At 52.4% G+C, this 25,026-nt stretch overlaps 1 protein-coding gene across 3 annotated transcripts in view; it reads right to left on the bottom strand.

Moving 5' to 3' along the window:
- Window positions 1-16,687, bottom strand: part of ACTL8 (actin like 8) — an 85,829-nt gene extending 69,142 nt beyond the window's left edge. The window contains exons 1-4 of one of the 3 annotated variants that reach the window (XM_066375231.1): window positions 16,470-16,687; window positions 12,068-12,126; window positions 9,400-9,595; window positions 8,910-8,986 (exon numbers count right to left, since the gene is read on the bottom strand). The gene's annotated coding sequence lies outside the window, so the exon portion shown is untranslated. Of the gene's footprint in view, window positions 1-2,469; window positions 2,493-8,909; window positions 8,987-9,399; window positions 9,596-12,067; window positions 12,127-16,469 lie in introns of those variants that run through there. The other 2 variants (XM_066375232.1, XM_066375228.1) reach the window with 2 other exon arrangements.
- Window positions 16,688-25,026: the final 8,339 nt, after the last annotated feature.

Genomic DNA, 25,026 nt, shown 5'->3' with positions numbered 1-25,026 from the left:
CTTTGCCATTCCAAACGGTGGTCTGTGGACCACCGTAGACCAGCAGCACTGGCATCGCCGAAGTACTTGTTATAGATGTGGAGTCTCTCACTCCCCCACCCCAAGGGGTGGGCATGCACAGGTGAGTGTGAAGAGGGCTCAAACTCAGAATCAAGAGATTACACAACCATTTAGAAAGGGGAAGTAACATTCTTGTCCCTTCTTTGCAGGTAAGAAAATGGGGACTCGGAGAAGTTTCTCAATCAACAAGGGGTTTTGTTGGCTGAGAATAAAGGTCTTGGTCATCTCAGACCCCTCCCACACCCGCCCCTTGAGCTGGAGCTTCCGGCTGTCCCTGGACGAGCTGAGGTTGCAGCCAGCAAACACCTGGTCCCCTCGCCTCCTCCATCAAAGCCCAGTCCCATCACCACCTCCATCAGGCTGCCTCCTGCTGCTCACACCCCTCAGCCTCACAGGGCTATTTTGTGGGCAGATCAGAAGCAAAGGAGCCCACCTGGTGAACAGTGACCTTGTTCCAAATTACTCCAGGGGAAGGACACTCAGAATCAAGAGACAGCACTCGGCACAGCAGCACACAAACATGTCTGAAAGAGGGGGGAAATTACGTCTTTGAAATAACATTAATCATGATAATGCTTTTACTGGTTCCCTCCATTGGTGTTTGCTGGATGTTTTTTCTTGAGGTGGGTTTAACCCTGGCCAGTCGGGCTCTCACAGAGTCCCTGGCGCTGCACGCGCTCCCTCCCTCGGCCAAGACGCCCGCCCAGGTCCTTGAAGCACAAGGACCCCATCTTTCCCCATCTCTCACCACCTCCCTGGTCCAGGGGTCACTCCGACACAAGGTCAACACCCAGGGGCTGGGCGGGTAAAATAAATGAAGGAAGCAGGCTATGATTAGGACGAGAGTGCCCAACTCACCTGGTTTGCCTCCTTTAAAAACTGAAAGGCTGGCATCCCAGGAACCCCCTCTGTTCTGGGGAAACCTTGAAGGGTGGTCAACCCTGGTTGGGACCCTTACAAACAGAAAAACAACATCCTGTCCTGAGAAAGGAGTCGTTACTCTCTGTTGGCTACCAAGTGGAGTTACGGACTGATCTGTGTCTCCTCCACTCACATGTTGAAAACCTAAGGCCCGACGTGACCGTATTTGGAGGGAGGCCTTTAAGGAGGTAAGTAAGATTAAATGAGACCATAGGGTGGAGCCCTAATCTAATAGAACTTGTGTCTTTATAAGGAGAGAGGGACACCAGGGGTGCACGCGCAAAGAGAAAAGACCACAGTAGCCATTTGTAAGCCAAGGAGAGAAGCCTCAGCAAAAACCATCAACCCTGCTGGCCTCTTGATCTTGAACTTCCAGCTCCAGAACAGTGAGAGAATAAATTTATGTTAAGACCCCCAGTCTGTGGTATTTTGTTATAACAACCCTGACAGACTAATATACATAGCCAGGGGGCGGGCGCAGGAATAATAGTAACAAAAGCCAACACTTACACAGCCCTCACTATGTTCCAAGAACTCTTCTAAATCTCTGCATAGATTAATTTTATTTAACCCTCACAATGACCCTCTGAGGCAGGTACTATTATCATCCCCATTTTATAGATGAGGAAACTGAGGCCCAAAAAGTTCAAGTAACTTGCCCCAAAGGCTCACAGCTGGAAAATGTCAGCGCTGGGATTGAATCCCTTTAGACGAGGTGCCACGCTGGGCTCCTTGCTACTATGTGAGGAGTGACACCCATGTTGCCCAACCTTTCTGTTTCCCCAAGGAAATTTAAAAATAGCCTGGTTTTTTAATGCTACCTGCTAATTAAGAAAAAATAAAATTTATGGGCATAAACAAAAGAGCTAACGCGAGCTGTGTCTAACTCTCAGCTGCCAGTTTATAATTGCTGCTCTTAGAAAATTCCAGCAAGTCAGAAATACAATTTTGTCCCCCGCCACCACCCACGCAACTGCCTCTACTTCCCAGGATAAATGTGGGTCTTGCAGTGGTGGGATTTATAAACTTAGAAAATCAGAGAGTACTGGAGCCCAGTGCGAATTTAGAGACTGTGGCATTCCAGCCCTCATTTCACAAATGACATCACTATGCTCACAGAGGTTAAAGGATCACTGATGTCACACAGCAAGGGAGACCAGGGCTAGCAAGACCTGATTGCTTGTCACCCATCAAATCAAGGACAAAGGGGTCTACTCTTTCTCCTTCTTCGTTATCTGTTTTTCCCTATGTCTTCAAATTTGAATTCCTTTCCATTTGTCCATCTCTCTGTCCATTCATCTGTCTACTCATCCATCCATCCATCCATCCATCCACTCATCCTCCTATTTATCTATTTACCCATCTATTTATTTATTCGTCTGTCTGTCCATCCACCCACCCATCCACTTATCCACTCGGCCAGTCAGTCTGCCTGCTTCAATGTAGGCTGCAATCGTGAACCCCTTGAAATCAGGGGCTTTCCCTTACCTGTTTTGTGTTCCCAACTGATAAGAGCACAGTGTTTAACATAGTCTTACCCAACTTAACCTTCCTGGCTGTTATCCTTGGACAAGGCACTTCACCTCTTCAAGCCTCAGTTTCTCCATCTATAAAAATAGGGACATAACAGAGAGGAAGGAGATGCAGGCACATAGTAGGTACACAATAATGGCCAGTTGTGATCATGAACTATCATGAGGGGTGGGAGCCCACACTCTTCAGGACCCTTCAGCTCCACTCTGCTGGCTTGTACTGTCCTAGGGATGTGGGCGCACAGGTGAGAAGGGACTGGAGGGTAAGGGACCGTGGGGTAAGAGACCGCAGTGGGTCCTAGAGGGGGGGACACAGGACAAGGCTGCCCAATGATGACTAGATGTTTAGAGCCACAGAAAGAAACAAAGAGAGACAAAGGTCAGCCTGGAAGCAAGGTCTGTCCCGGGGTTGGATGCATGGGGGGCAGGGAGACGCCCAGCCCCAGGGCCTCTCCTGAACTGCGCACATCTGGGAGGCAGGGCCCACGCCTCTGGCTCCCTGCCTCGCAGCTCCCAGAACCAGCACGGCTGCGTGTGCACTAGTTTCACCGTCATCAGCTTCTGTGAAAAATCAACTGTGATGGCTGAACTTCTGTTCTATTGTTGTTATTGTTTTTTAATTATACCTCCTTCTTTTTTTTAACTTCAGAACCAAATTGAACCCAGCCAACCTGAAATTAATTTGTGGTGTAATAGGGAGGTGTGGGAAACTGGGCCATTGGCTCTGGGGGGGGGGGGTAGAAACAGAGAGGGGGAGGGGAGGCGGGGGCTGGGTTGTCACTGCTGGGCCTTTCTGCCTCTCACACTGCCCACGGGAGGAAGCCCTCCTTTGTCACCTACTGGGCGCCAGCTGTGAACAGGAGGGTCAAGGTTCTTGCCCCCGGGAGCTTGCTGTCCAACTTAATCATTGAGAACTTTAAGATTCTACGGCAAAATAAAATAAACTAAATGGGATGGTTCAGTTTTCTCCAAACCTCCTATCAGCCTGAGCTTTAGTACAAATTATGTCAATGTCCCTAATTGCATTTTACCAAAGGAATGAATGATGACTTCGTAGCTTCCTTGGAGGCAGGTCCTTTAAATGAATCATCTCGTGTGATCTTTTGGGTGCTATTATTATGCCCATTTTACAGATGAGAACAAACACTGAGATTCAAAAAGGCAAAACTTATCTACGATGAGGAAGTGACAAAGCTGGGACTCGAACCCAGACCTGAGTGATCTCCAAACCTGTTCTTACAACTACCAGGCTGTTCTTCCACTCATGGAATACCAAGGCACACTGGGCACTTCCCTGTGTCCGGGTCAGGCCTGGGCATGATCCTAGAATGCCAATGACCGGAAGTCAGTGAGGGAGGGCCAAGGTGCGTGCCAGCAGCATCAGGGATCAGTGGTCGCGAGTCTGACCTTGCAGGGGTAGTGCCACCCCGTCTCCCTCACCTCTGCCGTGGAGACGCACAGCTCACCCAGGTGGTGTTTTGTTCCCCTCCTTTCCGCTCGAGCCTGCCATTGTTGAGAAAGGGTGTTTTCTCCTCCATGGAACTGAGGCTGAAGAAAAAAGCTAGTGTTTGGAGATTTGATCTCCTGTTTCATGGCATAGGTATTAGGACCCATGAGGAGTCTGACTTCCTGTACCCCCACCCCCAGGGAGCATGGGACCATGGGGGACCGTGGGGGACCGTGGGGGCTATGGTGGGGGACCATGAAGCCCTTAAGAAAGACTGGAATTCTCTTTCCTTATTTGTACCCTTCCCCCCCCCCCCCACACACACACTGTTTTAATGTGTTTTTGTTTAAGGTGAAGGGTGGGGAGGGTAAGGAGTACCTTCCCGTTGCACTCTAAGGTGTTTCTGCAAAGAACCTTCAAGTAGTAAGTAGCAGGTGAATTAGCCCATATCCCAGTGCTCTGATCTGGAAGAGCCCCTCAGGGCAGCCAAACAACCCAAGCCTGTGTAGCTCTGATTCCTCATCCTGTTACCAATAACACCTGAAAAGGGGCGTGTCAGGGAGGCCTGTCCCGGTGTTGAGTTCAGCTGGTTCTCCACCCCCCCAGTTCTGCCCTGGCCCTTCCTCCCTATCTCCTCCACACACCCCTCTCCCCTGACCCCTCCCCTCGGCTCAGCACACAGCAGCTCCCTGGGAGGGGACATTCTCAGGAAAGAGAAGTCCACGTATCCATCTCTCATCATCCTGGGCTCAACTTCCCAGCCTCCACCTCCAGTTTTCTTTCAACCCAAATCAACTTTTGACTCAGACTGTAAGGGCCTCAGTGAGTGCGGTCTGTACAAGACCAAGACGACCTTTAAAAAGATACAATGTTAGGACAAAAATATGTACAGATATTAAACTGTGCATGGTGGTTCTTTGAGAAAAGAGTGGGTTACCAAGGGCTTTCGCCTTCTATATTATATTAATTTTTCACTGTAAGAAAAGATTATTTTTCTAATCAGGGAAATAAAATAGTGCTGTTTCTAAAACAGACCAAAGTCAGACAGCCCTGGCTCAGTCTCAGTTCAATAACTGAAGATCCAGAATAGAGGTCAGTAAACTGCCTGTCACCTGTTTTTATAAATAAAGCTTATTGGAACACAGACACACCCACCATTTTCATATTATCTAAGGGCCCTTCAACCCTAACCTTAGAGTTGAGTGGTTGTGACAGAAATTGTATGGCCTGCAAAAATAAAAAATATTTCCTATTTGGCCCCTTACAGAAAACATTTGGCCTGGTATAGAAGAACATAACTTTGCAAAGGAAAAATCAGGCAGTGCCTAGGGCCAAGCAGGAGTCTCTAACACATTAACAGTTTGTTGATCTGGGCATCACAGAATCCTAGGTCACTTCAGGATTCAGAGGCCCTGCAGTCCACCCCCTGCCTCTCTTCCCCATCGATGAGGATCTCCTCTGCTCCAACCAATCGCCTAGGGAAAGCAATACCACCACCCTCTAACAGGGAAGTCCTTCCTCAAGTCTAACTTCAATCCAGCACCCCTATCCTCTTGCCTCACAGCTCAGACCCTCAGCCCAACCCCAAGCTCTTTATTGGGTCTCCCATTGCTGTTGGCTGAGGCTTGGAGCTTACACAACACCTCATCAAGCCAGAAAAGCAACAACTATTGGGAAGGAAATGGTGCGATGGACAGCTGCCCCACCCCTCCCCTTCCTGGGCTCCAGAGCATAGGGATGAGCAGGGCCAGGGCTGACCAGTGGGGTCCACCATGCCAGCATTAAGAGGGAGCTAGTGGCTCTGGGAGCAATTGTTACCACTTCTGGAAGAACGATTACATTAGCACTGCACAAACACCCACCCAGACCCTTCCACGGGGTTAAATGAAAATACGAAAGCACCTGCACTGATTTATCTTGCCCAGTGGAAGCCAGAGAAATTCATTTCCCTTCTAAACGGTCTGCTCTGAGTCCTAAATATTCAATAATTTCCTAGCTGGGAAATGAATCTCCCCACCTCCCCCATGGCAGACAGCTTGCATTCTTATGTACAACATCATCAAGGTATTAAGGGGCACACTTTACAGCAGGTTCTGGGCAGCAGCCCCAAACCCTTGCCCAGCTCTGGACGACTTCATAGCATGTCAGGATCACAGACCCCTCCCAGCTGGATCTTGGCAGCCCCACCGCGTCCCTGAACCAGGCCTGGGCCGAGGGCTGCAGTGACTGTCCCAACACAGCCCACCCAGCGCACCACCAGGTCAGCTCAAGGAGAGGTCTGGGTGCTCAGACCCAGAATCTGACAAGAGCTCAAAGCCCCTTAATTGTCCATCTGTGTTTCTGTGTTCCACACTAGGAGGTGGCTAAGGGCAGGGACAGTCTCGGGTATATTCCTCTACCCATGTGTCCATGACCTTGCAGGTCCTCACTCTTCATTGAATGACTGAATGGATAGATGAAGGAATACATGAATGATGAGAGAATAGAAGGGTAAATGGATGGCACTTTGAATGTTATTCACTTGACTCCTTAGGGTACGGAACAGGATTAATTTATCTTTCTACCTCTGTACTTGAACACCACAGACAACCGGTACATGTTCACTGAATTAATGTATCAGAGATGAACTAGTATCACCGCCCAGCCAGTCCTGAGGCTGCCACCATCTGCTCTGCAAGGCCCTGACCAGGCAGGGAGGTTGGCATCCATTGGCAGAGAGAGGGAAACAAGTCAAGCTGCCCAAAGAGTCATGGAGCTTCGGGCTTGGAGTATGTTCTTTGAGAGAAAAAAGTCCGACAAGGAGAGACGCTCCCCCGCGTTCTAAGGCAGCTGGGGGTCTGACTGTGCCTGAGGGATGGAGACAGGCCAACCGTGGAGAATAGAGGGAGACACGCCGGAGGCTAAGACGGCAAATAAAAAAGAGAGAGATCTCTATCTCTGTCTGTCTCACACACACACACACACACACACACACACACACGAGAGAGAGAGAGAGAGAGAGAGAGAGAGAGAGAGAGAGAGAGACTCTCACAACCATGGGAGGGACAGAGCATGGCAGAGACATGAGACAGTAGTGGCTCTCAGACCCACCACCGCGGATCAGGCCCCGTGGGAAGACCCGCTGTTATCTTTATTGGAGGCAGGGAAACAGACTAGGTGACCCTGAGGTGCCTGCCTGTCACCTAGAAGCTGAACCAGGGTCTGCCAACAGGAGATGGAATCTAGGAATTAGACTTCCCTGTTGGCCAGGTTTGGGGGAATCTACCCAGAGCGTGTGCTGGGAGCCTCTGCCCTGCCCCTGTGCCAGCCCTGCCCCCACGGCCTGCCCCAGTCTCGGTTCCATCGCACTGACAATCATGAATAAGAACAGAGAGACGCTCAGGTGCCAGGGCCCCTGCGGACCGCACTTTGCAGCATTGGTGCTATGAACTTGAACGTGAGCTTCATGAAGTCAGGGATCTGTCTAACTTGTTCACAGCTGTATGCCCCAGGTTCTAGAACAGTTCTCCTAATAGGTGCCAAGCACATGTCTGTGGAATGTGAGTGGGTGAGTGAATGCTAATAGTACCTGTTTCCGGAGGAGCCTTCTCAAGAAAGCTAAGAGGAGAGCCCTGGGCTGCCTGGCACAGTCCCCAGTCTGGGGGAGGCCCTGCTGGGAGCCGAGTCCAAGCTCTCTCCCAAAGCCCCAGGAGGTGTCTCTGCCTCCCCATTCCAGAGCCTCTAGCAGGTTACAGCTGCTGCCTACTCACCTCAACCCAAGCCGGCTGAAACCAGAGCCTCTCAGCTCCCAACCATACACCGAAATCACCTAAAAAACTTTTAAAATGACATGCCCCACTTCAGACCCATTAGATTTATTTCTGAGTGGGGCCCTGGGCCTTGGGAGTGGTTTAAAATCTTCATAGATGAGTCTACAGTGTGGCCAGAGCTAAGAATCTAGCATCTAAATTCTAGAACAGTGGTTGTCACAGTGTGGCCCAGACCAGCGACATCAGTGTCCCTGGGAACCTGTTAGAAATGTGCATTCTTGTGCCCCTGCGTCCAGACCTGCTGAATCTGACACTCCGGGGAGGTTGGCCCAGTGTGATTGCAATATAGCTCAAGTGTGAGTGCCAGGTTCTAGAGCCATTTCTCCAAAGTCCTCTGGAAACCCCATTGGGGCTGGAGTGAGCTCCCAGAAAAGCCAGGTCACAGAGGACCTGAGAGAGAGAAAAATTCCCAGGTATCCACAGCACCGCGGAATCAATACTCTCAGAGAATCGATTTCCTGGGTCACGAGGGTCTCAGTTCCTCTTAAACAAGAGTACTCTTGGGTGATTAACACTCCAATGACCACGTCTCCCAGAGGGAGGGGTCCCAAGGATCCTCACATCTCAGTATTCCTAGGGCATTGACGTTCGGGGGTGTCAATAATCCAACATCACCATTAGGAGACCAGCAGGATCAGAGCATTAATCTCCTGAGACAGGACTCCAATCCCCTTTCAATATTAGGTCTGGCAGGGGGTCCGTTCATTTCCACGGTATTTCTACTTCCTGGGGGATCCCTTCCCTTCTTTCCACTCCACTTGTCAAGTGGGGCCTGTTCCCCAGTGCCCTCCGCAAGCCCCTGAGACATGGGGAAGAGAACAACGGGGGTCCTGTGCACTCAGAACATGCTTTCTCCTCTGTCCCCCAAGTTGTTGACAGGCTCCTCACGGGGCAGAGGAGGAGTGGGTGATTGGCTAGTGAGATTGCAAGTCCCTTTACAGTCAGTCCAGGTCTGGGTGGGGACAAAGTGAAGACTCAGACACTCAGCAGGGCCCCGTTTCTAACTGGCTGGGCCCATCAGAAGAGGTAGAAGAGGGAGAGGCGAGAAGCAGGGGGCTGGCCACCAGGACAGCAGTGGCACACCGGCCTGATGGCGAGGACCCAGAGGTCTCAGCCGGAGGGAGGGCCACCAGAGGTTACCTCTGGCCCTGGCTCCGTCCCAGATGCCGTGTGATTCTGGAAACTCTCTGCTCTTGTCTGGGCTTCAGTGACCACATCTGTAAAAGGACAGAATGAGACTGGATTGTTCTTGAGGTCCTTTCCCATCCAGTCACTCCCCCTAGTCCAGCTGACTGCCTTGTTTGGCAAAAGTAATACAAACATCTTAAAGATGGAACAGTGGAGGCCCAAAGAGGTGAAGTGACTTGCCCAAGGTCATGTGATAAATCAGGGACAAAGGGGAGAGCCAGAGCCCTGGGCCCTTGACCTCCAAAGAGAGACAGCACCATATGGGGTTATAGGATTTAGAGGTTTAAACCCCAGCTCACTCTTTACAGCTCTGTGACCCTGGACAAGTTACTCCCCCTCTCTGACCCTCAGTTTCCTGATCTGACTTCTCGGGAGGATTTCACAAGGAGATCAAATAAAATAATAACCCCAACCACTGTACAAGCCTGTGGTAGGCACTTACACAGAGTGATTCGTTGATTTCCCCTCCATCAACTCACGATGTCCATACTACTTATGTAGTTCTTGGTTCACAGAGGAGGAAACGGGCTCCATAAAGTCACACCCACATCCAAGGACACTGGCTTCCAGTGGCAGAGCTGGGGTTCCATGAGGTCCACCAGTCGGCACTCCATACTCTCTGTGCTGCATCGAGCCGCCTGAAAGAACATTTGGGGTGTGAGCCCCTGTTACAGGATTAATATGGTTCTCTCCCTCCAACATCTTGGCCAAAATCTGGTTGCCTTCACAACAACACGGGTTCCCCACACCCTGAGGCAGACCTCCATTGCCACCATGGTTAGGAGGAAAACGGAGGATCCTGGGAGGTTTCGTTCTGCCCTTCCCTGGCTGTGTGCTGTGCCAGGCCCAATGCAGGTCCCTGTCTTTGCAGGTGGGTGCTCACAGATTAGTAGTGGCCCTTGCAAGGACTCCCCACCACCACCAGGGGAACTTGGTCACTCCCAGCACAGTGACAGAGGAAGACACCCAGTAACCCCTGGGGTCAATCCAGCCCTGAGATTTCAGACCAGCCACTCGGGGAACATGTCGGAAGAGAAGCCCCAGGCTTTGGGAACAAACATCCCTGGCGGTGGTTGGGTACCCACCACCGGGGACTGGGACAGGAAGCAGCCACAAACGCAAATCACTGTGTCCTCTTGTCCAAGAAGGAATGAGCGAACGTCTCAGTGCTCCCTGCAGCCCATTAAGAAGCCTCCCCCGCCCCGCGCCCCAGGGCTGTGCAGCAGCCCCTGAATTGGCTGGGGAGAGATAAGGTGATTAATTCACCAGTCAAGTCCTATTCAGTGGTGCTCATCCTTAATTGCAATCAAGCAGGCAGGAGGCCTATGAGGGATGGGAGGGAGGGACCCACCCCCAGGACTGGTGCCTGGGCTGAAGCTGCCAGGTACAGCCAGCAGGATAGCCCTGGACACTCAGTGGGCATGGGGAGGGGCTGCCAGGCAGGGTTTCACCCAAGCTGGGTTAGGTCTCTATTATACAAATGGTCCCAGCATCCAGTAAAGGCAGTTCCAGTCCTGGCCCTGCCCCCAGGCAAGTTACCACACCAGCCTGAGCCCCTGTGTCTTCATTGAACCCACCTCAATGGTTATCGAGAGATTAACTGAGATACTCCACGTGGAGCAGGGAGCGGAGCACAGCGCCTGCCCTGGGCCCACAATGAAGGAGAGCCCGCACTACTGAGTCAAGGTGCCCTATTTTTAAATAACCACCTCCACAAAATGCCCACTTGATGACTCTGAAAGGGAGGCTGATACCTTTACGACAGGAATTGATCCAGCCCCTGGCTAGGCTAAGGAAGAATATCAGTTCTTTTTTTTTTTTTATTTTTCCGAAGCTGGAAACAGGGAGGCAGTCAGACAGACTCCCGCATGCGCCCGACCGGGATCCACCCAGCATGCCCACCAGGGGGCGATGCTTTGCCCCTCTGGGGCGTCGCTCTGTTGCACCCAGAGCCATTCTAGCGCCTGAGGCGGAGGCCACAGAGCCATCCCCAGCGCCCAGGCCATCTTTGCTCCAATGGAGCCTCGCTGCGGGAGGAGAAGAGAGAGACAGAGAGGAAGGAGAGGGGGAGGGGTGGAGAAGCAAATGGGCGCCTCTCCTGTGTGCCCTGGCCGGGAATCGAACCCGGGACCCCTGCACGCCAGGCCAACGCTTTACCGCTGAGCCAACCGGCCAGGGCCAAGAATATCAGTTCTTGTGCAGATTAACAGTGGGATGGATGGAGAGCTCAGAGTGTGATGAATGGATGCTGTGGGGACCAGGCCCTGACCCTGGCTAGGCCTCAGGGGCAACTCCCTGCAGTGCACACACACACACACATGCACACACATGCACATGGCACACACAGCCATGCCCACATCCCATGGACAGCTGCAGGTTGGGTGATGGCAGGTCACAGACTCCATTCAGTTACATTAGTGCTTAAAAAGCACCTACTATGTGCCAGGCCCTGGAGCTACTTGAGGTGAATGGACACAGTCCAGCCTGGCAAACAGACTTGGAATAGGGAGTCACTGCTCAGGTGATGAGTACTCTGAGACAAGCCAGCCCAGGGGCGGCAGGAGCCCAGGAGAAGGGCACACACCCAGGCTTACGGTCAGGGAAGAGGCCCCTATGCTGAGCCTGAGACTGAGAGGCAAGCATTAGGCAGGGAGCTGTGTTCCCATCAGAGGTCAGAGCATGAGAAAGGGCCAGAGGCTGGGCAGAGCAGCTGTGTGTGCAGGGACTAGCAGCCCTCCGCTGAGGGCCAGGGCGAGGGCCCGGGGGAAGGGGGCATCCTGTGAGCAATGAGGAAGTATTAAAGGCATTGAAAGAGTCCGTTCTTGCCCTTCTGTCTGGAGGGGGGCAGCAATGAGGAGCGAGTGAGTTGGAAGAGGAGATGTTGTCCTGGGCGCTCCAGGCTCTCCAGAGCCCGGCCCTTCTGGGAGCTGCATGGGCTCTGCTGGGAACCCTGAGTGCAGATTGCCATCCCTGCCCCCAGGACTGCCCCCCCCCCCCGCCAGGCCAGTGTCTGCAGGCCTAAGATCAGAGTTGAAGGCAATTGTGTGTGGGAAAGGAAGAGCGCACACTGGGGTACCTATCCACGCTGACTGTGGGACCCGGGAACTCACTCCGCTCACCGTGTCTTCAGTCCCCATCACTGTCATTCCCCTCCTTCCCTTGGCCATGGCTGTGAAAAAGAAGGAAGAAGGGAGTGAGCTTAAATCTAGTAAATACCAACTACAGGCCAGGAGCCGAACTTCCTTTCTCTGTTGATTACTAGAAAATTCCTCTCTGCTGAATTGGCTGTGTGATCTTGGGCAAGTCACCCCTCCTCCTTGGGCCACGGTTTCTCTACTATAAAATGCGATGGTTGACACTGCTTGCCTTTCAGAGCTCGTCCAGTGCCAGCATTCTAAGCAGGGTAAAGAGCCATTCAGAGTCAAATTTCTGGCTCCTAGCTTCCCGGGCTGTGTGACTTTAGGCAAGTAGATCAACCCCTCTGGGCTTCCCATTCTTCTGTATAATGGGGATAGTAACTCCCACCTGGCCGTACCTGGTGGGCATGCAATTGGACAGCTTATGCAAAGTACCCCACATGTCCTGGGTGCACAGGCGTCCCTTAGTACCTACAACTGGTTCTGCTTCTTTATTTGTATTTTTATTATTTATTTATTTAGTTAGTTAGTTTTAGAGAGAGAGAAAGACAGGAATGGAGAGAGAGGGTGAGAAGCATCAACTCATAGTTGCCTTTCACTTTAGTTGTGCATTGATTGCCTTGACCAGGGCTGAGCCAGTGTCCCCATGTTCAAGCCAGCGACCGTAGCTGTACTTCTTGGCAAGGAGTTGGCCCTCCAGAAGCCCAGACTGGCTCTGGCCATGCAGGGGGAACCAGGGCTGCAGCGAAGGACCTGGTGGCAGAAGTGTACCCAGGTGCTGGTGTTTGCTCAGGCATTCCACTTGGAACGCAACTCCTTTCGCCCCGGAGAGTGAACTCTCCGTTCAGCCTGGGCCGCTCAGCTGCTGTGAGCATGTCCAGTGGCGTGGGCCCCATTCATCACAGGCGTTTGATGGAATATTCCTCCTTCAGGAATTGCACTCCCAGACACTCCTCACGCTCAGCCAAGGTCTTTGAAACTTAACAGCAGTTTCTTTAAAGAGACAGGAGAGGCACGTGGCATCCCAATACACAGCTTTTGAACACGTCAACATTAATAGAGGTCACCCTTCCAGGGGACGCGACGTGAGTCCCTTCCCAGAAATAAGTCAACGGCAGATGCTGCTGGCCAACTGATACATTTTGCTCACATTTTCTTACTACCATCCTCTAGTGTGGGAGTTAAAAGGGTGGGGAGACATGTCTGCACCCACTTTACTGGACCTTGAGGGAGAATCCTGTCAGAAAGAGGCCCAGAGAGGTCTTCTGTCATCCTGTCTCTGCCAGGTAGGATCATGGAGTTTTGAGTGCCCAGTGAGCATTACAGAGGGTTTACGAGGAACAGGCCCCAGGCTCAGGGCCCCATGTACATCCTCTCACTTCATCCTTATAGCTATCTGGGGAAACTGAGGCCCAGAGACATCAGGGTCCTTTTCCAAAGTCCCACAGCCAGTAAGAGGTTTAGCTTAGTCTCAAACTCCAACTCATCCCGATCCAAAGTCTGACCTTAAGCACCCACTACCTGTCAGAAGGGCTTCAGGCCAAGAATGCAAGGCAGTGTGACTTGCTGACCTGTAGACCCCTAGGTGCAGGCCCTAGTGGCCCCCTCTCATTTCAGTCTGCCCCTTCCAGTCCTCCAGAGAGGGAGGCAGGAGGCTGGTGCCCATCTGAGCACCAACTGTCTGCCCTGACCCAGCCTTCTAGACAAGGGCTGCTGCTCTGTAAAGAGTAGAGATAGCTTGGCTCCAAAAATACTTCCTGGGCTTTGCAAGTAGACAGGCTGGTTCTAATCCTTGCTCTGCCATGTTTTAGCTGTGTGGCCTTGGGTAAGTGACTCGACCTCTCTGATCCTCAGTTTGAAAACATACCCTCAGCCTTGGTTTGAAAACATAGCTCCTCCAGCAGGGCCCCTGCATAGTCGTAGGAAGGGGTCTACAGTCTGTGTGACAGTCACCCCCATTGCCCCAGGCCCCTCTGACTCTCTTCCCAACCCTTCTCTGTCTTCAATAATGCCAGCACTGAATGTCTTGCCCATGCCACGGTCCTTCCACATTTAAAACTCTTAACAAAAGCTCAGATGTGTAATGTTTTATGTTTTTGTCGTTTCTCGGTTACTGATTATTTTATCAATAGCGCTGCTTATGTGAGTTTCACGATTTATCTGCTTCTGCTCCCACCTCCCTGTGTGGCCCTGGGCGAGTCATTCATCCTCCTGGATCTCAGAATAGAGGGTTTGGGAGGGAGGGACCTCAGAGGTCATCCATCTAGGCTTTTCATTATATCGATAAGAATCATGGCAACAACCCAAACCCCCTAAGAAGCCTGCGGTAGACCTGTGCATGGCGGCCCCCAGTGACGGCACCTCCTAGTATGTCTGCCCTTGTAGAGGCCCCTCCCTCACTGACTCTGGGCTAGGCCATGCCATTCACCTTGGCCAACAGGACGTGAGCAAGCAAGAGCAAGCAGAAGTGTATAGATGCTTGCTCATTGGGGCTTTTTCTCTTGGAATGAATGTAACCTTGAGACTCCCAAGCTGTAAGGAAGGCCAGGCTATAGAGAATAACCTCGAAGCCACAGCAGAGAACCCTAGCTGAGCTCCCAACACACAGCCAGCCCTCTGTCAACCATGTGAGCAAAGCCATCCTGGAGGTCCCAGCCCAGTCAAGCCAACAGCAAGTGCAGCCGCCGAAGTGACCCAGACAACAAGAGTAACCAACCCACCTCAGTTTGCTAGGGTTCTCCAGTTTGGGTACTGAGAAGTCCCACTTCCCAGGAACAGGTCCCCCACCCTACTGGGTCACCCTACTGAGAGCAGACGCAGCAGAAAAACCAACCACCAACTCACAGAATCAAAAGAAATTGTAAACAATTGTTGTTTTAAACCTCTAAATTGCACTTTGTGTGTGTGTGGGTGTTATGTAGCAATAGATAATTGAAATAAATAACATCCCTAATATGTGCCAAGCTGGGATTAACCTTTGAAATCAGAACCCCTAATCTTCACATCAGTCCTTGTGAGATGGTTTTATTACCCAACAAGTGAAGAACACAAGGCTCAAACAGGTTAAGTGATATTTCAAGGTTAGGCATTAAGAAAGTGGTGGAGCTAGGCTTCAAACCCCAGTCTAACAACAGCATCTAAGCCACAATTGTCACCACAAAAACCCCTGGGTGTTATGAATGCCATTTAGCAGCTAGGAATGCATAGTTCAGAAAGATATGCCTGGCCTGTGGTGGGGCAGTGGATGGAGCGCTGACCTGGAACACTGAGGTCACCAGTTCGAATCCCTGAGCTCTCTGGTTTGAGCGTAGCTCATCAACACGATCCTCAAGGTCACCAACCTGAGCCCAAAGGTCGCTGGCTTGAAAAGCCCAAGGTCACTGGCTTGAGCCCAAAGGTCACGCACTGGCTTGAGCAAGGGGTCACTGGCTCGGCTTGAGCCCCTTGGTCAAGGCACATCTGAGAAGCGATCAATGCGCAACTGAAGTGAAGCAACTATAACGAGTTGATGCTTCTTAATTTCTCTCCTTCTCCCTCTCTCTCTCAAAAAAAAAAAAAAAAAAAAAAAAAAAGATATGACTTCCCCAAGGCCTCACACAGCAAGTTAGAACACAAGGCTACCTCAGATATTCTAAGTTTAGTAGTACAGATGTCTGCATCAGTTACCTAATGCCATAACAATGCTAGGGGACACACCATCCCAAACGCAGCAGCTTAAAACAGTGGGCATTTATTTAGGTCATGAGTCTGTGTGTCAGTTAAGCGGCTCTGGTTTGAGCTAGGCTCCTGTGTCCGGACGCTGGCCGGCTGTTAGCTGATTAACTGGGGCCACTCAGCTCCCTTCGGCCTGTCCCCTGTCCTCCAGCAGGTAGCCTGGCCTTGCTCTCGTGGCAAAAGCACACATGCAAGAGCCAACGCTGGGAATGCGCAAGGCCTAGACTTGGAGCCGGTGCAGCATTGCTCCCAGCCCATTTCTCCTTAGCCAAAGCAAGTCACAGGCCAGACCAGGTACAACGGATGGGAAAATAGAGTCTGCCTGTTGGGTGAGAGCTAATGCAAGTCTCACTGCAAAGGACATAGGTACAAGGATGACTAAAGATCAGGGTTGTGAAGGCAATCAATTCACTCCCTAATAGAGTCTTTACGATGGGCCAGGCAGTGTGCTGGATAATTTATACTTGTTATCATTTATTTCTTGAACTATTCCTGCAATTTAATTAGGTACCATGATTAGCCCCTGTAATCCAGTTAGGGAAACAAAGTCACATGGCAATTAAGCAACTAGCCCAAGGTCACACAGAAAGTCAGTGGCAGAGCTAGAATTCCAGGCCAGGTCCATTTTATTCCAAAGTCTAAGGTCCGTTTTACTCCTTACCCACTAAGCTATGCCAGCGTGTTCACCGTCCCGACGGCCACTTCAGCCCCGATGTTCCAGAGGACAATAGGCTGTGCTCTCTGGAGGCTCCCACTGGAGTCAGGAGCCCGTTTCCTCCCCAGCCAGAAGTTTCTGCTGATGTGGTGAGAAGCCCTGCTCACAAAGATGAAAGCCCCTTTGCTGAGCAAAGCAGCTCTGCTGACAAAGGACAGGCTGGCTTTAGAGTCGGTCCTCCGGGAGGGGCAGGCAGAAGGCACGGGAGGTGGAGGGGAGGCTGCAGAGTAGAGCTGGTCCCTGGGCATGCAGATGAGGCGGAGCCCACAAGCTTTGCCTGCATCAGGGGGGCGCAAGGCAGCTTGGGGTCTAGCTAACAGAGGCTGCCCAGGCTAGTAAGGCACTAGATAGAAATGATCCAGGCCAGTGGCTTATGGTACATATGGGGAAACTGAGGCCCAGAGTAAAGCAGAGACTTACACTCACGCACCAGATAGAGGAAGCCACTGGACCCGGGTATTCCTCTTGCCTGCTAGTAAACCCAGCATAACCTGCGTGGAATTGGAGACCTCCCTGTGGGCTCCCACTGAGAAGGGGCCCAGGACAGTTAGGCACCTGCCAAGGCCTCGCATTGCCCGGTCCTCTCATCCCCAGGGGAATTCAGACCTCGGGGATTGGGGGCCTGCTGAGCTATTTCTGTGTCTTTTCTTCAAGGAGATTCAGCCGAATACAGTGCTGATCAGCAAACACCATTTATTATGTCTCCAGCTCCTGGAGCTCGGACTGGGAGACAGATAATGTCCCTTATCTCAGCCTGGAGAGGAAGGTGGGGGAAGGCCGGAGTGACGATCCCCGCTTCAGAGATAAGGGTTTGGAAGCACCTGTCTTCGCACTGTGAGCAAATGGCACCTGGGTACACATGGCATTTGCATAGGGACTTTTACAAAGTGTGGCCTTGGGAGGCTCCACAGAGCCCCCGGCGCATAGAGGACACGCGGGACACATGCCATGGATGCTTGGCAGTCCAGGCTTTGACTCTGCCCCTGACTCCCTGAGTGACCTTCAGCAAGTTGAGCAGCCTCTCTGGGCCTCCCCCCACCATCTGCTCAAGGAAGAGTATAGACAAGATGAGGGGTTTTCAGCACCTGTTCCTCCGCACACTATGGGGTTCCCTGGATTGGCCTCGGGACATGTTGAAAGGGCGGAAAAGAAAGTGGAGCTCTGCCCCCCTCCCCCCACTGCCACCAGACCAGACCCACTTTTATCTGCTTAACGTGCTGGGAGTCCGTGTAAGATGCCATTTCAACAAAGATGTTCACAATTTTCAAGGAATCTGTTGAAAGCCTAGAACAGATGAGCCATGAAGACCATTTTGGGAGTCGAAGGGAGCCAGGATCAGAAGGGGGGGGAGACAAGAATGAAAGCTACGTGATGGGGGAGGGGTGTTAGCACCAAGAAGCATGCAGCCCCCCTCTGGCAGAGCTTCGGTATCTGTGCATGTGCATTCTCCACCTCCTTCTAGCTCAGTATCTGCCCCGTGGCTCCCGCTGCTGTCAATTTCACCGCACGCCTCCCACACGGTGCTCTGGCCCCAGCACAGGGAGGACGGGGCCAGGGGGAGGCACGCTGGCCCGGAAGGCTGAGCTGCAGAGGCCGGGAGTGCGAGCCAGCAATGACTGGGTGCAGCAGGGAGAAGGTCTGGCTGTCAGCCCCAACCCCACTCTTCCCAGCTGTGTGAGCCCGGGCCTGGGTCTTCACCTCTCTGAACCTCCATCTCCTCCCCTATAAAACGGGGAAGGTAGCAGTGCCTCCCCTATAGAATTGTGAGGATCAAATGCAATGTTCAAATGCTTAGCAGGGGGCCTGGAACAGAACAGGAGCACATTGAGAAAGATACAAAATAACGGAAGCCCAGCCATGATCTTTAACTCTGGACCAGGAAAGTTTAGACCCCTGGAGCTACCACAGCCACTAGGGGACAGGAGTGGATGAGGAAGTGCTTCTTCCTCTGTCCCCCAGGGACAGTTCACAGATGCATTTCCTAACTCTTCCCAGAAGGCTGCAGTCCAGCGGAACAGCGGTCCCCAGTGCTAAAGGATAACGTGATAACACATCCATCTCTACTCCCCTGGTCCTTGGGATCAGATCCCAAATAAACTACCTGTATCCAGCCTCTTTTTCAGCAGCTGCTTTCAGAATTGGGGCCAAGGGGCGGGACTTCAACTAAGACAGATATACTCCGGGAGGTGAGTCTTGGCAGTAATGAGGCTGGGCAGGCTTTTGGGGGTCTCCTGAGGTTACTACGTGGTGGGGAGCTGAGCTGGGAGCTCTGATGGGATGTCTCCCCAAGTTCGTTTCCCGGCAGACTCCTGAAGAGCCCCGTGGCCTCTGCAGGGAAGACTCTACAGGCTCGGAGGAGGCTGGGAGAACAAAGATTCGAGGCAGTGGTTGTTTATGTCTCAGGCAGAAGCACGAGGACTCACGCCCTCGCTCCCCTCGCTGCCCGAGCTCACCAGGAAAAAGTGGTAGTGGATGGTCACTTCCTGCAAACACTGAATCAGGTTTCCTCTCGAGGCACTGCATGGGCTCACAAGTACCAGGGCCACAGCCCAGGGCAATGGGGACACAGAAAGAGAAGGGCAGGGGGAGCTCTGGGCATGTGAGTGAGGCCAGCTGAGTCCTGGCTCTGCCACCCCCAGGTCGTGAGACCTCGAGCAGGTGCCTCAACTCTCCAAGCATCCGCTCCATTGGGCTGGAATGAGAGTCAAAGAAGTTAAGGGTGTGAAAGGTTAGGATGGTGCTGAGTACATAGTAAGCGCCCGATGAACCTGGCTAAGGTTACATGTGGACTTTGTACATTGCTATCCCTACAGGATCAGGAAAGGCATTATTATACCCATTTTTGAGATATAAAGCCCCCAAATTAAAAAGAATAAAGAACTGGGCCCAAACCACACACCTGGTAGCAAGTAGAGCTCACGCGAACCCAGAGCCCATCACCGGAATCTCAAAGCAGGCTTATGCGTGTCTCCAGTCCCCCTCACTCACACAGGTCCTTTAAGAGCATCTCCACAGGACGTTCTCCTGGATGCATCAGACAACAGCACACAGGTTCCTCGGCTGGGAGCTCACAGAGCCTCTGCCCAAAGCCAGCCCCACGCCCCACAGGGCCCAGTCAGGTCTAGAACTTAAAGGTGAGGACCACATCTCCTATTTGCATCCCTGATGGAATGTAATGAGCATAAGCCAAGCTGTCCCCTTCTGGCCTTGTTACCTGGGGTAGGTGACTTCCCCTATCTGAGCCTCCATTTCCTCATTCGTAAAAGGTGAACCATAACATAGGGCTGATGTGAAGTCCAGTGAGACAGTGGATAGAGAGAGCTCACAATAGATTCTTAGAACTGCACCCCCAGCTCAGACAGCAGGTTTGAATGTGAGCATGGGAGGAGGCTGCATTTCCTGGGACCACCACAGGAGGATCTAGCCTCCAAAGCTCCCATGCAAAATTTATCCACTACCGGGAGCCTTAAGATGTGGCTCATATGGTGATCAAACAGGCAGAGCTGAGGTCAAGGCCAAGGTCACCACCAGAGGACACTGGTCCACGCACATCCCGGTGCGGGGTTCAGCCCTTCCCAGGGGAAGGGTGGTTCATGGCAGCAGGGGGTGGGAAAGAGACCCGGTCTTGAACTTCTTACTCCCCTTGATTATCCCTGAGGACTCAATCCACCTCAGCCCCCCACTCACCACTATCACCCCTTCTAGCCCCTGCTGGCTACAGGGGGAACGATTGGTAGCAGGAATTTGGAAATTGGATTGCCTGGGTTCAAAGCCACATCCTAACCAATCCCTACTGTGTGATCTTGAGTAAATTACTTCCCTTATCTGTGCCTGTTTCCTCAACAATCAAAGTAGGTGTTAAGTTAAATAAATGAGCTGGGGTCCTCCTTACACACCAGCCCCCCTCAACCCCACAACCAATCCAGGCAACTGTGCTATCTTGGCTTCTGATATGAGGCAGATGATGCAGAAGAAGGCAGGAGAATATAAAAGCAAGGATTCCCACCCAGATTGACTAGGAATGCCCTGGGCTAAGCACAAGGGTATTAGAGAGGGCAAGAAGGTACTTAGAATGTGGTGGAACCTCCATAAAAGTGTGGGATCTAAGACAGAGAGGCAAGAGGACCCCAAGTTTCCTGCATCAACACAGGAAATGAGAGCAGGAGAAATGTCCTCCTGCAGGGTCCAGGCCGAGGGCCTGTGCTTGCTGTTCGCCAGGTTACCACACCCCAGAGCCGGAATGTTCCGCACAGAGAACCACCAGATCAGGATCACAGGCAGTGACTATACAGATTAGGAATGAACAACCACACCACACCAAGAATATCCCCGCTATACAATGTTGCAGTGGGTAGACTTGGGTGTGTGCCAAAGACAAAGGCAGGGAAAAACTTGAGATCATGATGTTCCCAGATTTCTCCTGCTGCAGGTAACACAACCCTGGGCAACTTTATGTATCAATATTGAACCCAACTCCATCATGTAAGAAGGATTCCTGGAAGTAAAATTGCTGGCTGGGAGTCCAAGGCTCCTGACTGCTCAAAGCTCTTACAAGATAGAAGCCCTCTCGCCCTGGCCGGTTGGCTCAGCGGTAGAGCGTCGGCCTGGTGTGCGGGGAACCTGGGTTCGATTCCCGGCCAGGGCACATAGGAGAAGCGCCCACTTGCTTCTCCACCCCCCCCTCCTTCCTCTCTGTCTCTCTCTTCCCCTCCCACAGCCAAGGCTCCATTGGAGCAACGATGGCCCGGGCGCTGGGGATGGCTCCTTGGCCTCTGCCCCAGGTGCCAGAGTGGCTCTGGTCGTGGCAGAGCGACGCCCCGGAGGGGCAGAGCATCGCCCCCTGGTGGGCAGAGCGTAGCCCCTGGTGGGCGTGCCGAGTGGATCCCGGTCAGGCGCATGCGTCTCTCCCCGTTTCCGGCTTCAGAAAAATACAAAAAAAAAAAAAAAAAAAAATAGAAGCCCTCTCTATCAGAAAGCTCATATCAATTTCTACTCCACCAGCCAAGGGTGAATAACCTCCCCCCCATATTTGGGAAAAATTAAGGTCTCACAGTTTCCACCTGCATTCTTTGGTTAGTAGAACAAGTTGTTACGCTGTGCTTTGGGAAAGTCAGAAGCGTTAGGATTACAAGAACCTTGTGAAGCACATGTGTGTGTGCAGGATTTTTGGTGTGAGCAGCCACAATGGCGAGCTGTATGTTCCTCTTTCGAGCAGTCCCTCCCTCGTCGGAGCATCATCCTATCCTGTGGCTGCTCTGATCCTCAGCTGCCTCACCCACTAAATGGGGAGAATAACATCTAAGGTGTAAGAAAGGCTAGTGGATATTTATTTGTAGTTAGCTTCCTTGGTGTGTTCTTTCTTGCCTCTCCCTCCCGTTGCCCTAAATTTCCTTGCCCTGTGATTTGGCCGTGGGAGGGCTTGCCTGGTTTAGACCAATCAGAGTCTGCCTTTTCCCTGGCCACAGTGATTGATTCAGGAATGGGCACATGATCCAAATCTGGCCAACCACAGGCCAAATTCTGGGACTTAGCTTGAGCTGTTCGGTGATGTGGACTAGCGTTTTACTCACAGCTGTGAAAGAGAAGCTGCTGGAGGCAGGAGGGGCGGGTCTGCTGTGAGTGACACCACACTGGGGGAGTGGAGCCGGAGCCAAGAGATGGATAAAGGGAAAATGCACATATCCATACCAATCAGGGCATAGAGGCTGGATCAATCCTTGCCTGAAGCAAGACATGCCTCTTTTTTCAGTTATATAAACGAGAGTCCCCTTTATTACTTAAACTAGCTTGAGGTGGGGTTTTGGTTACTTGCAACCCTAGTTGCAGTATGGAAGATGGGTAGTACTGCAGGGGCAGTGTCTGAGTTGGCACATAGAGGGCACTCGGGAGACCACAGCCTGGTGCGCAGAGGCACAGAACAGAAACATCTGCGTTAAATCACAGCTCCAGCCCCTCTGAGCTCCGCTGCGGAACCCTGAGATTGCTCTGTGGAGGATAATATCTGCTTTCTCAGGTTTTTGTGAGAATTAAAATAAAACCCATGTAAAGCAATTTATAGTTCCCAGCCCATAATAAATACTCAACAAATTATCATTATTATTTATTGACTGTCTTGTTGTTACAGACATTTTATTATCACCTGTCTCCCAGGCTTCAGATTGAGCTCCTTGGGAGCCGGGCTGAGTTTGTGTTGCCTTGTCAATCCCAACGATCTGAATTCCCACGTAATTGTTGATTTCGTATTGTACATCGCCTCCTTGAACCTGGTAGCAAGCTCCCCATGGGCAGGAGCTAGGACTCCCCTGTGTTCTGCGGAGGGTGGATGGGTGAACCACGTGTCCTAAACCCCTCATCGGTGCTAAGTGAACCAATCATAAGAACAGCTGTGTCTAAGAATCAGGACGCACTGCAGGACATCCTCACCATTCTCCACTCTGGATGGATGAGGACACTGAGGTTCACCACACTGATGGGGAGGGCAAAGGCCGCCAGGCCACACTGGCCATGGTGGAGCCCACATTTGATCCAAGATTTGATCCAGGGTCCTGTGACACACTCCAGGGGTAAAGCGAGGAAGACAGAACCCAGAGCAGACTGCACTGTGCTTGGAAGGAGCAAACGGCAGAGAGGATTAGTGGGGAGGGGTCGGCAGGGCAGATGGGAGAGACTGGGGTGCAGAGACCTCCTGTTTGGGGGCTCGGGGGCTCTGGTAGGTGAACAGGCAGGTGAGGAGCTTGAGCTCACTGCCCCCCACCCCCAAGGCTGCTCATTCAGAACCAGCAAGAACCCCTTCCTCCAATGCAGGCTGTGAACACACAGACAGGGCAGTGGCCTGAGAAGCCCTAGAAGGACCTCAGTGGGAGATTGGAGAGATCCCCTACCCTTATAAGCCAGAAAAATAGGCATCACAACAGCTCTGGCGATTGAGCGGGGACACTGGAGAAACTGAGGCTCAGAGAGGTTGAGCAGCTGGGCTTTGAAAGGGCATTAGACTTGGAGCTGTGCTGTTTCCTAGCACCAGGAGTGTCCCTCTCAGGGTCCCCAGTCAGAACAGGAGACACGGGCAGGCAGGTACCCCTCTTGCTCCCGCTCCCTCGCAGGCCCGCCCGGGGCTGCCTGCCCTGAAGCAGCCAGCGTTTGGTTCCCACATCTGTCTGTAAGTCCTCAGTCAGGAAGTCCCGCCCCCTCTGCAAGGCTACGGCAGGCCTGAGGGACTTAGGACGCCCATTGTATAGATGAGGACACCGAGGCTCAGAGAGGACCACAACGTGCCTGGCTGACAGGAGGCAGCGGAGATGTTAGAACCTGTCTGTCCCCACCTCCGCGGTTCCTCCTGGGTGACCTTCTCTGCAAAGAGGAGGGGGCAGCCGCCTTCCCGCAGGGCCTGCGTGTCTGACCGGCCGGGAAAGGCCCAGAGCTTCCGCAGGCGCAGGCAGCCGAGTTCCCCAGGATGTGGCAACACCAAGGGGTGAGGCCAGACACTCTCCCCCCTCCTCCGAGGCCTACGGAGGCAGAGGTGACAGTTTACGAGCACCTTGGGATGATGGGAGAACCGTCTCTATCGACATCCAGGACCTCTAAAAGCAGTTTATTTCCTCCCTCTCCGCAGCCTTCCTCTCTCCGGACACACCATTGATCCACCGCCGTCCCCTCGGTTCCTCCCATCCCCACACGCACAGCCTCTCTGCTCCCAAACTGCTGGGCTGCCTGGGCAGCAGCACCTCCAGGTCTCTGAACCCGGGTCTCCTCATCTCAAACTGCAGGGGACAATGAGCATGCCCACAGGGCTGGTTTCTGGAGGGCTCCTTGCACTTCGTGAGCGCTTAGGGGGGTTTCCATCCTGAGGAAAGCAGCCAAAAGCTCAGGCCCGGCCACACACCGGCCTCTGAGTCCCTCGGCCTCCTCATCCCAGGCTCTGGGGACACCCTCACTGCCCTTTGCCTCTTGTCTTCCTCTCCCTCCCTTCCCAGAACCTGGAGGCAGGAACATCAGCTTCCTCAGCATGATTTCCCCCATCTTGTTTCCCGTTGTCGTCCAGGGGCCTAGAGCAGAACCGGGAGTGTTCTGAGCGCAGGGAATAACTGCTGAATTAACATGGAAAACTAGGGACCTGGGCTACCAAGAGCCCCCTCCTCCAGGAAGACTTCCCTGACCCAGCACCCAGGCTGTGTAAGAACTCTTCAGATGAGCTCCCTTGAAGCCCAGAATTTTTTTTAAGTATGGGTTCTGGGGTTCAAGCCTTGGCTCTGCACTCACTAGCTGTGTGCCTCTGGGCAAGTGACATAACCTCTCTGGGCTTCCATATCCTCGCCTATAAATTGAGGATAACAATAGCTTCTGCTGTGGAGAATTGCTCCGAGGTGTCCTGAGACAGGTACCACACACAACATGGCACCAGGTACATCATGAGCGCTCACAGGTGTGAGTTGTGTTTATCAGCGGTCATGAGCACCACACAGTATTGTCTCATTCACCTGTCTTTTACCACCTGTGAACCCATCAA

The sequence above is a fragment of the Saccopteryx leptura genome, chromosome 3 (genome assembly GCF_036850995.1).
Source record: "Saccopteryx leptura isolate mSacLep1 chromosome 3, mSacLep1_pri_phased_curated, whole genome shotgun sequence".
NCBI classification, from domain to species: domain Eukaryota; kingdom Metazoa; phylum Chordata; class Mammalia; order Chiroptera; family Emballonuridae; genus Saccopteryx; species Saccopteryx leptura.
This window is presented reverse-complemented; position numbering and strand designations above follow the sequence as displayed.